This window comes from Oncorhynchus clarkii, chromosome 10 (assembly GCF_045791955.1).
Source record: "Oncorhynchus clarkii lewisi isolate Uvic-CL-2024 chromosome 10, UVic_Ocla_1.0, whole genome shotgun sequence".
NCBI classification, from domain to species: Eukaryota; Metazoa; Chordata; class Actinopteri; order Salmoniformes; family Salmonidae; genus Oncorhynchus; species Oncorhynchus clarkii.
Genome location: NC_092156.1, coordinates 11,171,231 through 11,184,942, shown reverse-complemented (window position 1 = coordinate 11,184,942; position 13,712 = coordinate 11,171,231). Strand labels below are relative to the sequence as shown.

At 43.3% G+C, this 13,712-nt stretch overlaps 1 pseudogene; it reads right to left on the bottom strand.

The window, feature by feature from the left end:
- Positions 1–13,652, bottom strand: part of LOC139419819 (leucine--tRNA ligase, cytoplasmic-like) — a 28,963-nt pseudogene extending 15,311 nt beyond the window's left edge.
- Positions 13,653–13,712: the final 60 nt, after the last annotated feature.

Genomic DNA, 13,712 nt, shown 5'->3' with positions numbered 1-13,712 from the left:
GGGCAACTTCTTGTCGCGCAAGATGCTCAAGTTCAGAACGGCTGTCAGTCAAAACCCATACAGAGCTGTGAAGTGTAGCGCCATAGTTCTGACGTCATCTATAGCATGTTACTGTACAGCCACTGAGTTACAATTTAGGCGTTTATCAGTGCCCAAATCTGCCATTTTCAACACGCATACGAGTACGAGTGTAAAGGACTACAGCACTTGCACATTAAGATGAACCTCTCTTGGGTAGGGGGCAGTATTTTCACGTCCGGATGAAAAGCGTGCCCAAAGTAAACTGCCTGTTACTCAGGCCCAGAAGCTAGGATATGCATATAATTGGTAGATTTGGATAAACACTCTAAAGTTTCTAAAACTGTTAAAATCATGTCTGTGAGTATAACACAACTGATATGGCAAGCAAAACCCAGAGGACAAAAACATTTCAGCCTACCACTATTTTCAATGGCTGTCACTTGTATCATAAGTCCTCCCAAGTTCGAGTTTAAAAGGCCATGTTCTGTTATAATCTCCACCCGGTACAGCCAGAAGAAGATTGGCCATGTTCTGTTATAATCTCCACCCGGCACAGCCAGAAGAAGATTGGCCATGTTCTGTTATAATCTCCACCCGGTACAGCCAGAAGAAGATTGGCCATGTTCTGTTATAATCTCCACCCGGCACAGCCAGAAGAAGATTGGCCATGTTCTGTTATAATCTCCACCCGGTACAGCCAGAAGAAGATTGGCCATGTTCTGTTATAATCTCCACCCGGTACAGCCAGAAGAAGATTGGCCATGTTCTGTTATAATCTCCACCCGGCACAGCCAGAAGAAGATTGGCCATGTTCTGTTATAATCTCCACCCGGTACAGCCAGAAGAAGATTGGCCATGTTCTGTTATAATCTCCACACGGCACAGCCAGAAGAGGACTGACCATGTTCTGTTATAATCTCCACACGGCACAGCCAGAAGAGGACTGGCCACCCCTCATAGCCTGGTTCCTCTTTAGGTTTCTTCCTAGGTTTTGGCCTTTCTAGGGAGTGTTTCCGAGCCAACGTGCATCAACACCTGCATTGCTTGCTGTTTGGGGTTTTAGGCTGGGTTTCTGTACAGCACTTTGAGATATCAGCTGATGTACGAAGGGCTATATAAATACATTTGATTTGATTTGATTTTGATTCTCCTTGATGGAGATAAATTCGTGGGAGCTTGGATGATGATTCCACACTCTGTTAGATTAAATTATCTCATTGGACATTGCAAACTACCTGGCGAAAGCTGGCCCTGTCCTCAGGTTGTTCTGATTGGCTATCATCTCCTTGAAACACTCCACCCAGGTGTAGAGGTGCAGGACGCCAGCATCGGCCATGGCATCCACAAAGTTAACGTCTTCCACTGTGTCCTCTGGACATCCATGGGCAAGGATACAGACAACATGGTAAGGCTGTGTTTAACACTCAGGACACACAACATGGTAAGGCTGTGTTTTACACTCAGGACACACAACATGGTAAGGCTGTGCTTAACACTCAGGACACACACAACATGGTAAGGCTGTGTTTTACACTCAGGACACACAACATGGTAAGGCTGTGTTTAACACTCAGGACACTCAACATGGTAAGGCTGTGCTTAACACTCAGGACACACACAACATGGTAAGGCTGTGCTTAACACTCAGGACACACACAACATGGTAAGGCTGTGCTTAACACTCAGGACACACACAACATGGTAAGGCTGTGCTTAACACTCAGGACACACACAACATGGTAAGGCTGTGCTTAACACTCAGGACACACACAACATGGTAAGGCTGTGCTTAACACTCAAGACACACACACACACGCACACCATATTACAGTGGCACTGGTAGAAACAAAGCACTTTGACACTAAAAGCAGAATTTTTGCAATTAGTATAATTATGCATAATGACAGCCTTACATAATCCCTCCTCCATCCCCCCTCCTGTCTTCTACAAAAGTATGTGAAGAGAACAGTGCATTTAGGCAGTCCCACTTCTTCATAAATAACCAGAAGGAAGCAATCAGCCAGAGGAATGGCATCAAATCAGCATGACTAATTTACTACCACCACTCTGGGCCAGACCATGGTGTTTATTTCTACTCTCCAAGTAGGAAGAGGTGGTCGGAAGGAATGCAGGAAACGCTATCTCAATGCTCTGCTACCCCTTCCAATTCTATTTCTGTTTCCCAAATAAAGCAAACCCACCCTTCCATCAGAGGAGAAATAGCAGGAAACTTTTAGCCATCAAGAAGTAAAGAATGACTAATTGATTATGCTAATAACTTCTGGAGAAAAGGCCTGTAAAATAATGACTGTTCCTCTCATAAAGCTTCCTAGTAATTAGGAGATGTTGAGTTAAGAGACTGGAAGGCTTATAGGGCCCTACTTACCGTTAGCAGAGAACTTGGAGATGGCGATACTCAGAATGAAGATGTTGCCATCTGATGAATATGAACAAAGACTGTCAGTAGGATCGCACACAAACACACACACACACACACACACACACACACACACACACACACACACACACACACACACACACACACAGTATTTGTGCATGACACTTGGCGTCTTCAGACCATATCAAACACAAATGTCCCATGATGCCAGAGCAGGCGACAGAGAAATTTCAGTGCATCGGTGACTTGTTTGTAGTTAACAAAACCTCTTTCAGAGAAGGGAAAACATGCCTTTTCAGAGTTGAGTAACAGCTGACCATTCACCCGGACTGCCTGCAGCCATTTTCTGCTGTGTACACAAAGATAATCTCCTTCAAAACATGAGAATCTCCAGAGGGGTTGTCTTCCCATCCGTACCATCTGCACAGTGCCTTATCCCATACAGTAACTGGTTACACCCTGCAGTAATTAGGCTTATCCTGACAATCCTTTCAAATAATAGAGGTATGGAACTGCATAATTATTCTACACTTGTAAGGACACCAGCTGTATCTAATGTATGTGGACATTAGTCTTATAGTATGACAAGAATAGGACGTACAAGTTCACCCAAAACTGCATAAATCAGAAAAGACAAACAAACCACTTCGAGGTATCTTTAATATACAGCACTCGCACCCATTTCATCATTAAATGAAGGCTCAAATAACTCAATCAATACAGCATTATAGCAAAACAACATCAATATAGCAAAACAAAATTCCCATAAAGCCCAAATAGCTTGTATCCCTGTAGCAGCCCTAGCACCGTGGAGAGGCAGGCCCGGCAGACAGGCAGGTGGCCAGGCTGGGGGTTCATCTCACCTGGCATTGGGCCACACGGCCACGTGGTTGTACAGGTGGTTGGGCACCAGGTCATTCCCAGACACACGGGCATCCATGGGGTACAAGTACTCAAACCCCCTCCTCAGCCTCTGCAGGTTTTCTTTGGGGATCTCCATCTTCGGGGAAGAGAGAGCTCTTAAAGAAGATGAAGTCCCACACCTCCCTGCTCATCTGTTCTGGCCTGACAGACAGGGAGAGACAGGGAGACAGAGAGAGCACAGACACATAGACTCAGATTGTAAAGTGGCTCCACTATATATATCCATAACCAACTATTGGGATTTAAAAAGCTCTGGCACACTGCTTTCTTCCTCTTCCACAAAATAAGGTTGAAGTCGGAAGTTTACATACACTTAGGTTGGAGTCATTAAAACTTGTTTTTCAACCATTCCACAAATTTCTTGTTAACGAACTATAGTTTTGGCAAGTCGGTTAGGACATCTACTTTGTGCATGACACAAGTAATTTTTTCAACAATTGTTTACAGACAGATTATTTCACTTATAATTCACTGCATCACAATTCCAGTGGGTCAGAAGTTTACATACACTAAGTTGACTGTGCCTATAAACAGCTTGGAAAATTCCAGAAAATTATGTAATGGCTTTAGACGTTTCTGACTGGCTAATTGACATAATTTCAGTCAATTGGATGCGTACCTGTGGATGTATTTCAAGGCCTACCTTCAAACTCAGTGCCTTTTTGCTTGACATCATGGGAAAATCAAAAGAAATCAGCCAAGACCTCAGAAAAATAATTGTAGACCTCCACAAGTCTGGTTCATTCTTGGGAGCATCTTCCAAACACCTGAAGGTACCACGTTCATCTGTACAAACAATAGTACGCAAGTATAAACACCATGGGACCACGCAGCCGTCATATGTTCAGGAAGGAGATGCGTTCGTTCTGTCTCCTAGAGATGAACATACTTCGGGGGGAAAAGTGCATATCAATCCCAGAACAACAGCAAAGGACCTTGTGAAGATGCTGGGGGAAACAGGTACAAAAGTATCTATATCCACAGTAAAAGAAGTCCTATATCAACATAACCTGAAAGGCCGCTCAGCAAGGAAGAAGCCACTGCTCCAAAACCGCCATAAAAAAAGCCAGACTACGGTTTGCAACTGCACATGGGGACAAAGACTGTACTTTTTGGAGAAACGTCCTCTGGTCTGATGAAACAAAAATATAATTGTTTGGCCATAATGACCATTGTTATGTTTGGAGGAAAAAGGGGAAGGCTTGCAAGCCGAAGAACATCATCCCAACCGTGAAGCACGTGGGTGGCAGCATCATGTTGTGGGGGTGCTGCAGGAGGGACTGGAGCACTTCACAAAATAGATGGCATCATGAGGTAGGATATAGTGGATATAATGAAGCAATATCTCAAGACATCAGTCAGGCAGGAAGTTAAAGCTTGGTCGCAAATCGCTCTTCCAGATGGACAATGACCCCAAGCATACTTCCAAAGTGGCAAAATGGCTTAAGGACAACAAAGTCAACGTATTGGAGTGGCCATCACAAAGCCCTGACCTCAATCCTATAGAAAAGGTGTGGGCAGAACTGAAAAAGTGTGTGCGAGCAAGGAGGCCTACAAACCTGACTCAGTTACACCAGCTCTGTCAGGAGGAATTGGCCAAAATTCAACCAACTTATTGTGGGAAGCTTGTGGAAGGCTACCCGAAACGTTTTACCCACGTTAATCAATTTAAAGGCAATACTACCAAATACTAATTGAGTGTATGTCAACCTCTGACCCACTGGGAATGTAATCAAATAAATAAAAGCTGAAATAAATAATTTTTCTATTATTCTGACATTTCACATTCTTAAAATGAAGTGATGATCCTAACTGACCTAAGACAGGGAATCTCTACTAGGATTAAATGTCAGGAATTGTGAAAAACTGAGTTTAAATCTATTTGGCTAAGGTGTATGTAAACTTCCGACTTCAACTGTATATACATGTGCAAAATAGTACATTATAATCATATCTTCAACCATTACATTACAAACTTTCTCTATTGCAATAATGTGTTGAAAAGGTCATATTAGGGAGTTATAAAGCCCTCAGTCTGCATCTACAGAAGCCTATTCCCAATAAATGAAATGACCATGTGAGAGTAGAGAGTGGTGCATACTTGATCCCTTGAGACGACGGTCCCTGTCCGTTGAGCACTCCCCCTGGAGGAAGTGAGCCACGGTGTCGTAGGCCATGTAAATGGTCGAGTCAGACAGGGACTCGATTAGCCACTGCTGGTCCCATGGCAACCTTGTTCCTATAGCAACAAGCACACCGGACAGAAAAAAAGACCAAGAAAGAAAAACAATCAACCACCTTCTAGTGTGAACGGTAAGGGATATGCTTATCATATAATTACTGTGGTTTTACACGCTGGGTCCTCCATTGAAATGGAAAACTGATCATTAAGCATGTGAAACATGTTTCCTTCCTGTAGTTTGGCACATTATCTACTAAAACATGCTTCCTTATTTTGGGTATTTTGCCTCCAAGCAAATTTTACACCATCCCAAAATTCCCCAATGCCTCTGGTCTCAAAAGATGTGTTCCCGGACGTGAGAGGTTATGTTCTGGAACCATTACAAGCCCCCATCTCATTGTCATCTAATTATTAGAGATATACACATGGTTTTGCACACACCATGCGTCATGTCCGTAATGGTCATGTGACGTGAAATGTATATATTTTGGGATGTGAACACTCAGTGTGTTTGACCTGACGAAGTTCCGTTTCGGGCCCAGAGTTTAGTCAGACTGTATGTTACTGGTAGAACTAGGCCCAGAGTTTAGTCAGACTGTATGTTACTGGTAGAACTAGGCCCAGAGTATTAGTCAGACTGTATGTTATAGGTAGAACTAGGCCCAGAGTTTAGTCAGACTGTATGTTACTGGTAGAACTGGGCCCAGAGTTTAGTCAGACTGTCTGTTACTGGTAGAACTGGCCAAGAGTTTAGTCAGACAGTATGTTACTGGTAGAACTGGGCCAAGAGTTTAGTCAGACTGTATGTTACTGGTAGAACTGGCCAAGAGTTTAGTCAGACTGTATGTTACTGGTAGAACTGGTCCCAGAGTTTAGTCAGACTGTATGTTACTGGTAGAACTGGCCACGAGTTTAGTCAGACTGTATGTTACTGGTAGAACTGAGCCCAGAGTTTAGTCAGACTGTATGTTACTGGTATAACTGGCCAAGAGTTTAGTCAGACAGTATGTTACTGGTAGAACTGGGCCAAGAGTTTAGTCAGACTGTATGTTACTGGTAGAACTGGGCCCAGAGTTTAGTCAAACTGTATGTTACTGGTAGAACTGGCCAAGAGTTTAGTCAGACTGTATGTTACTGGTAGAACTGGGCCCAGAGTTTAGTCAGACAGTATGTTACTGGTATAACTGGCCAAGAGTTTAGTCAGACAGTATGTTACTGGTAGAACTGGGCCCAGAGTTTAGTCAGACAGTATGTTACTGGTAGAACTGGGCCAAGAGTTTAGTCAGACTGTATGTTACTGGTAGAACTGGCCAAGAGTTTAGTCAGACTGTATGTTACTGGTAGAACTGGCCAAGAGTTTAGTCAGACTGTATGTTACTGGTAGAACTGACCAAGAGTTTAGTCAGACTGTATGTTACTGGTAGAACTGGGCCCAGAGTTTAGTCAGACTGTATGTTACTGGTGTAACTGGGCCCAGAGTTTAGTCAGACTGTATGTTACTGGTAGAACTGGCCAAGAGTTCAGTCAGACTGTATGTTACTGGTAGAACTACGCTAAGAGTTGTCAGGTCACATGGTCAGTAAAAATCCTGGCCCTGCACAGGATATGCTTTGCTGTGACACAAAACTAACTCCACTGATTCTGTCCCATGTCCCCTTTCCAAAATAACTCCACTGATCCTGTCCCATGTCCCATGTCCAAACTAACTCCACTGATCCTGCCCCATGACCAAACTAAATCCACTGATTCTGTCCCAAGTCCCCTGTCCAAACTTACTCCACTGATCCTGTCCCATGTCCCCTGTCCAAACTAACTCCACTGATCCTGCCCTATGACCAAACTAAATCCACTGATCCTGCCCCATGTCCCCTGTCCAAACTAACTCCACTGATCCTGCCCCATGACCAAACTAAATCCACTGATCCTGTCCCCTGTCCCCTGTCCAAACTAACTCCACTGATCCTGTCCCATGTCCCCTGTCCAAACTAACTCCACTGATCCTGTCCCATGTCCCCTGTCCAAACTAACTCCACTGATCCTGTCCCCTGTCCAAACTAACTCCACTGATCCTGTCCCCTGTCCAAGGTAACTCCACTGATCATGTCCAATCTCCAAACTAACTCCACTGATCCTGCCCCATGTGCCTGTCCCCCTCCTTACCCAGGGCATAGGTACGAGAACATGCGTGCTCCTGGAGCCAGTTCAGAGTGGCCTCAAAGTTCTTCCTGGTCTCATCACAGAACCTAAAGAGTGTGTGGTCACAGAGTGCCACCACACACTCATCTGTAGAGCTCACCATCACCTGCTTCTCTGGCTCCATAGAGATCAAAGCTTGGCCCTGGAACATTAGTAGAGGTCCAGGTTAGAACACACTAATGCACAACAAAGAAATGTATCAAACACATCAGTGAAGAGCCCACATCAACAACTGTAGCAAACAGCCCACATCAACAACTGTAGCAAACAGCCCACATCAACAACTGTAGCAAACAGCCCACGTCAACAACCGTAGCAAACAGCCCACGTCAACAACCGTAGCAAACAGCCCACGTCAACAACCACAGCAAAGAGCCCACGTCAACAACCGTAGCAAACAGCCCATGTCAACAACCGTAGCAAACAGCCCACGTCAACAACCACAGCAAAGAGCCCACGTCAACAACCGTAGCAAACAGCCCACGTCAACAACCGTAGCAAACAGCCCACGTCAACAACCGTAGCAAACAGCAACAACATGAACACAATAAATATAGATTGGTGTCGTATCTGTGGCAGCGTGAGAAGCATGAGCATAGGTGAAGGAGTCCCAGTGCAGCACCATGGACAGCAGCACTCAGTTCAGCACTGCGGAAGACTGCACTACGTTCAAAACCAGGCCAGTCGAAGACAGCTCCCCAATTCCTCTCACCCAACACACATGGTACAAGATTACTAATCAGCACACCTGCAAGGCATTCCTTAATCAACTGACTGGCACAAGAGCGCAGGCTGGACCTCACTCAGCTGGAGCAGTTAGGAAGACAGCCAGCCTACTCACACTGTGTTTTCGCTCTCCTGCCACAGATTCTGCCAGTGAGGCCACATCGCCGCAAGAGGCTACAGGTGGCCGCCATATTTAACCACCCTCTTTGCCTGAACGGCTTGTGGACAAGAACTCCAGAGACACTGAAAGCTAGAGTAAAAGCTTATGAACCTTGAACTCTGTTGTTGTGTGTTTACTCCTTTTCCACTTGTGTAGTCGGGCACACCCCACTCTTCCCGACAGTATCAAATAATGGATTTCAACCAGGGTACCTTCTCCTCCATCATTGTCTTCTGGATGGGTTTATTGACGTCCTGCAATTTTTCGGCCCTTCTAGCTTTCAACCTGCATGATCTGAGAAAAGAAGACAGTTCATTACAAACTATGTTGTTGACTTTTTAAAAATATTATTCTAGGTTGTTGTATAGGTCTGCTGCACCTCTGTAGCCATAGCTGTCCTACGAGGATAAATAAAGTGGTATTGTATTACATGTATGCATAGTTGAGATGTTATGTGTAGCCATTAGGACTCACTCCTTCATAGAAGCCCTCGAGGTAGACCCTTTTCTTGGCCTCTGCCAGCTTCTCAAGGTCATTCTGGCTCGGGATCGTCAACTGGTCACAGAACTGGAGGAGCCGACAGGTTCCCATAGCCAGGGATCTCAATGATGGGCAGATGGAGTAGAGCAGCGTGAGTACAAGGCACACAGTACACTGTCTGGTCATTTATAACCAAATAAAGGTTGCGAGAGGCAGCTTACCAGCTCAAAAGGTAAGACCATCTTGTATTTGATTCCATATTTTTCACTCAGGACCTATAAGAGGAATCCAAGTGATCTCCAATTACTTCATTGACCAAAACATATTTTGCAATGCATAGGTTAGCTAATATAGACCAGTAGCCACAAACAAGCACAAGGTAAATAATGAAGTAGTACAGTTAAAGCATCACCTGTTTCATTTTTATATCCCTGAGGGCAGCGATGTCATTGGGTGCATCGGACGGAACGCTGGTGACAATTCCAGTGCCTGGGTGTCACAAAGCAAGTGGACCAAAGTCACATGAGAAACACAACCAACACCCAGAGGCACAAAAATTCCCCTGCGGTGTCCTCTGAGAATGATTTCCCTCATTGCCTTCTCTACCAAACACAGGACATTGTGCATCAGCGAGAGAACAAAGCCATAGACATCTGCATTCTGACGTTTCAATTTAGTCAGACCATTTCAATGCAGATGTAAACCCCTGGAGCAAAACAGACCAAAATAATTCACTGTAATGACTCATAGCAAAAGAGGCAATGCTGTGGGAGTTGTGTGTAGCATCCCCTCAGGTCCTAAATCAGTAACCATCATATTTTTACTTGCTCTACAATGACGTATGCCTCCCTCACTTTAGCTCTTCAAAAGGAGGAAGGCCTCAAGGCCGATCTTGACGTGCTGGAGCAGAGACATCATGGAAGCAATTAAGTGGTATTTGGAGCATTCTTGACTATTCCAATACCGTTGTCCTGCTTGATGGTGAGCATAGGCAGAGCATAGATGGTCTGGTAAGATGGCAGCGGGGCACTAAGAGCACATCCAAGAATATCCTACGGAGAGAGTTAAAAGTGAGTGTGTGTGGTCACATGAGATGTAGTGTGTGTGTGTATGTGTCAGGCTCACATAAGTTGCAGTGTGTAAGTGTATGTGCAAATACTTAAACATAAGGATGTCATTTAAATGTACATCTTTTCACCCATGATCCCTGTGACCTTGCCATTCTTCTTCGTGAAGCCCTGGTAACACATGTTCCTAGTAGACCTCCGTGTGTTGATGAACATGTCTCCACTGGCCGTCTCGAAGGCTAGGTAGTTGATGTCAGGATGGACCCAGCAGTTAGTCTGGCCAAACATGCTCTCTGGTCTGAGAGTAGCTACCACCAAGAAGATGCTCTGATTTTTAAGGCCACTCCAGGTTACCAGGAAAATAAGTGTTCAGAAGAGTGCAAAACAATTATTGTATTCTCAAGCAGCACCCTGCTATAATCTGCTATAACCTGCTATTAGGACAACCAACTTGCATCTTATGTCACAATTAACAACACAAAATTGATTGGTTACATCAATGAAAAAGTTGTTCCGAATCTCATGCTACTAAATAAAATACAGTGTGTCGGGTTCACGTAGAGTAGTAACTTAGTTTGCAGGGTAGGGATCGACAACCTTCATCTGAATGAGGGTGTAATCCTGTGGATCCCTAGAATGTAAAAACATGATGATTTTATTTTGACTTCACCTGTATTTAACCAGGTAGGCAAGTTGAGAACAAGTTCTCATTTACAACTGCGACCTGGACAAGATAAAGCAAAGCAGCGTGACAAAAACAACACAGAGTTAAACATGGAATAAACAATCGTACAGTCAATAACACAATAGAAAAATCTGTGTACAGTGTGTGCAAATTAAGTAATGAGGTTAGGCAATAAATAGTCCAATAGTGGCTAAGTAATTACAATTTAGCAATTTACACTGGAGTGATGTATGTACAGATGAAGATGTGCAAGTAGAAATAATGGTGTACAAAAGAGCAGAAAAACAAAAACAAATATGGGATGAGGTAGGTAGTTGGTTGGATGGGCTATTTACAGATGGGCTGTGTACAGCTGAAGCGATCGGTAAGTTGCTCTGACAGCTGACGCTTATAGTTAGTGAGGGAGATACAAGTCTCCAACTTCAGTGATTTTTGCAATTTGTTCCAGTCATTGGCAGCAGAGAACTGGAAGGAAAGGCAGCTAAAGAAGGAGTTGGCTTTGGAGATGACCAGTGAAATATACCTGCTGGAGCGTGTGCTACGGGTGGGTGTTGCTATGGTGACCTGGAGCCAGTGGGTTTGGCAACGAATATGTAGTGAGGACCAGCCAACGAGAGCATACAGGTCGCCGTGGTGGGTAGTATATGGGGCTTTGATGACAAAAGCTGCAGAGCTGTAGTCACACAACTCATTGAGATTATGTAGTGGTAAAAACATTTTACCTCTCCAGTCTGCCTGTCGTGGTCCATTCACAGCTTTCCATCTTTCGGTGATTAGATGATAGACCTGCAAAACGTAATGGCATGACAATGTAATAATGCTACATGGAAAATGCAGGGATATTTATAACCATTTCCAACAGCTTACCTTTTACCAAACTTTCATTTATTCCTCTCATTTAGGGCGATAAACTGCCACCTCACAAAGGAGTGGTAGAAAGGCTTCACAACGGTTGTGATGAAGGTGTGTCGCCAGTACCACCTGTGATATAATCACCTTTTTTTAAAAACATTGTCAGCACCTGAAATTATTTTTCAAAGTGAACTAAAGCATGGTTGTTGCTCTGCACATTTAGGTCTGAATCTTAACTTGAGATCCACACACTTAACTTAGAATTATACATTGATGTAAATGCAAGATTTGCAAGAAAATTTATTATTATTATTTAAAAGTTATTAGCACATATCTTGAGTTAGGAATCAGATCTCATGAAACAAATGTATGTCTATTGGTTAACATCAGGCTTCCTGGTACTGAATAAGATACAATTAAGAAACAAGCTCAGTTTGATGGTTTCTTGTCATAATCAGTCACCTTTACACCCATCCTTTTGGTCTTTCACGGCCTGGGGTGAGAAGTTCTCCAGGCAGTGCTCCATATTGGCAAACGACACCATCTCCTTGTCACTCTACCCCAGAGACCACATAATGTCCCATTGGAACTTGGACTCTACAGCCTTTGCCACTGCTTTGCTCTGAAGATCACACACAAGAGATAAGTTACATTTTGAATTGTGCATTAAAGGAAACTATTTTCCCCAAGCTTACAAGTAGTGCAGAGGATCAATTGATATTTGCATAAAATGTTCACCTCTATGCCCTTAGATTTGTCTTTAAAGATTAACTCATCTGCAAACTTGGGGTTCTCTTCCTCCTCATCAGGGAACCTCCATATCTCACTTCAGCTTGCTTGCACAGGCCTGTGAATTAAGATTAATGTAACCTTCTTAAATAACAGCTGATCATGTATGATGTGCACAGCAAGCTTCCTGTACAATGCAACCCAAATGGAAATAGGCATTGCTTCCCTTTCAAGCAATGGAAACCAACAGCAAACTACAATGAAATAAAGAGCAGTGTGTAAAATACATTTTTCACAGAGGATCTTGAACGTAGTAATAAGACCCACACTTAGTACATCTACAAGTTAAATCCATATATATCTTACTTCGAAAGGCAGAAAGTATGACTGAGATGCAGCCTTCCATTCAAGTAGGGGTGGGTGACAAAGTACTTGTTTTTGCTGTGAATGAAAGGGTGGTACATTAGGTTGGGAAAAGTGGCCGTGAAAACTAAAGTAGGGCATGGATAATCATATTAACGGTCCAAGTAGACTTACAATGTGCTTTCACAAATAGTGGTGGGTGAGTCACAATCAAGCCTTCTTTCCTTCTCCCATTTCTGTTGGATTCCCCCCTCTATCTTTTGAGAAAGTCCAACTTTGCTGTTCCGTTTCGCTCCTAAAATGAATATGTATAATTAATTTAGATTGAAGAACAACAACATCATCGTTCCTCATCATTATTGCTGCAATCAGCAGTTTAAACAATAACAAAGATAATTCCCAGAAAAACAAGGTAAGGGATGGGATGGGGTTGGAGAAATGTAGCCACTCTCATATTCATAGACAGGCCTATGGATGCAAGGGCTGACCATCTAAATTATAGTTTTAACCATGTTTTTAGGCTGTATAGTATATGTTTAGATTTACTTTGTTTACAAACATTGGAGTAAAACGAACCTTCAGCACTTAGCTGTTGACATCTACAGGAGTGAAAAAAAAGATTTGATATAAGATTTTAGTTAAGAGTCAACTCTTGCCTGAAGTTTGTTCAAAGAATACTGAAACTTGGACATTAATTAACATTTTAAGTAGAGCTGCAAAACCAGGGTCTCAGGATTCAGTTTTAGGGTGATTGGTTACTGGTTACTATCGGGATTCCTTAGGACGTCCCTACCCTAAACCCTAACATTAACCTTGCCCAGTTAAATAAAGGTAAAAAAATATATAAAAATAAAAAGTACCTTAACCATTTTAAATATAAACTTCAATGGGGGGTAGGGACGTCTTAAGGATCCTGGATAGCACTAAAC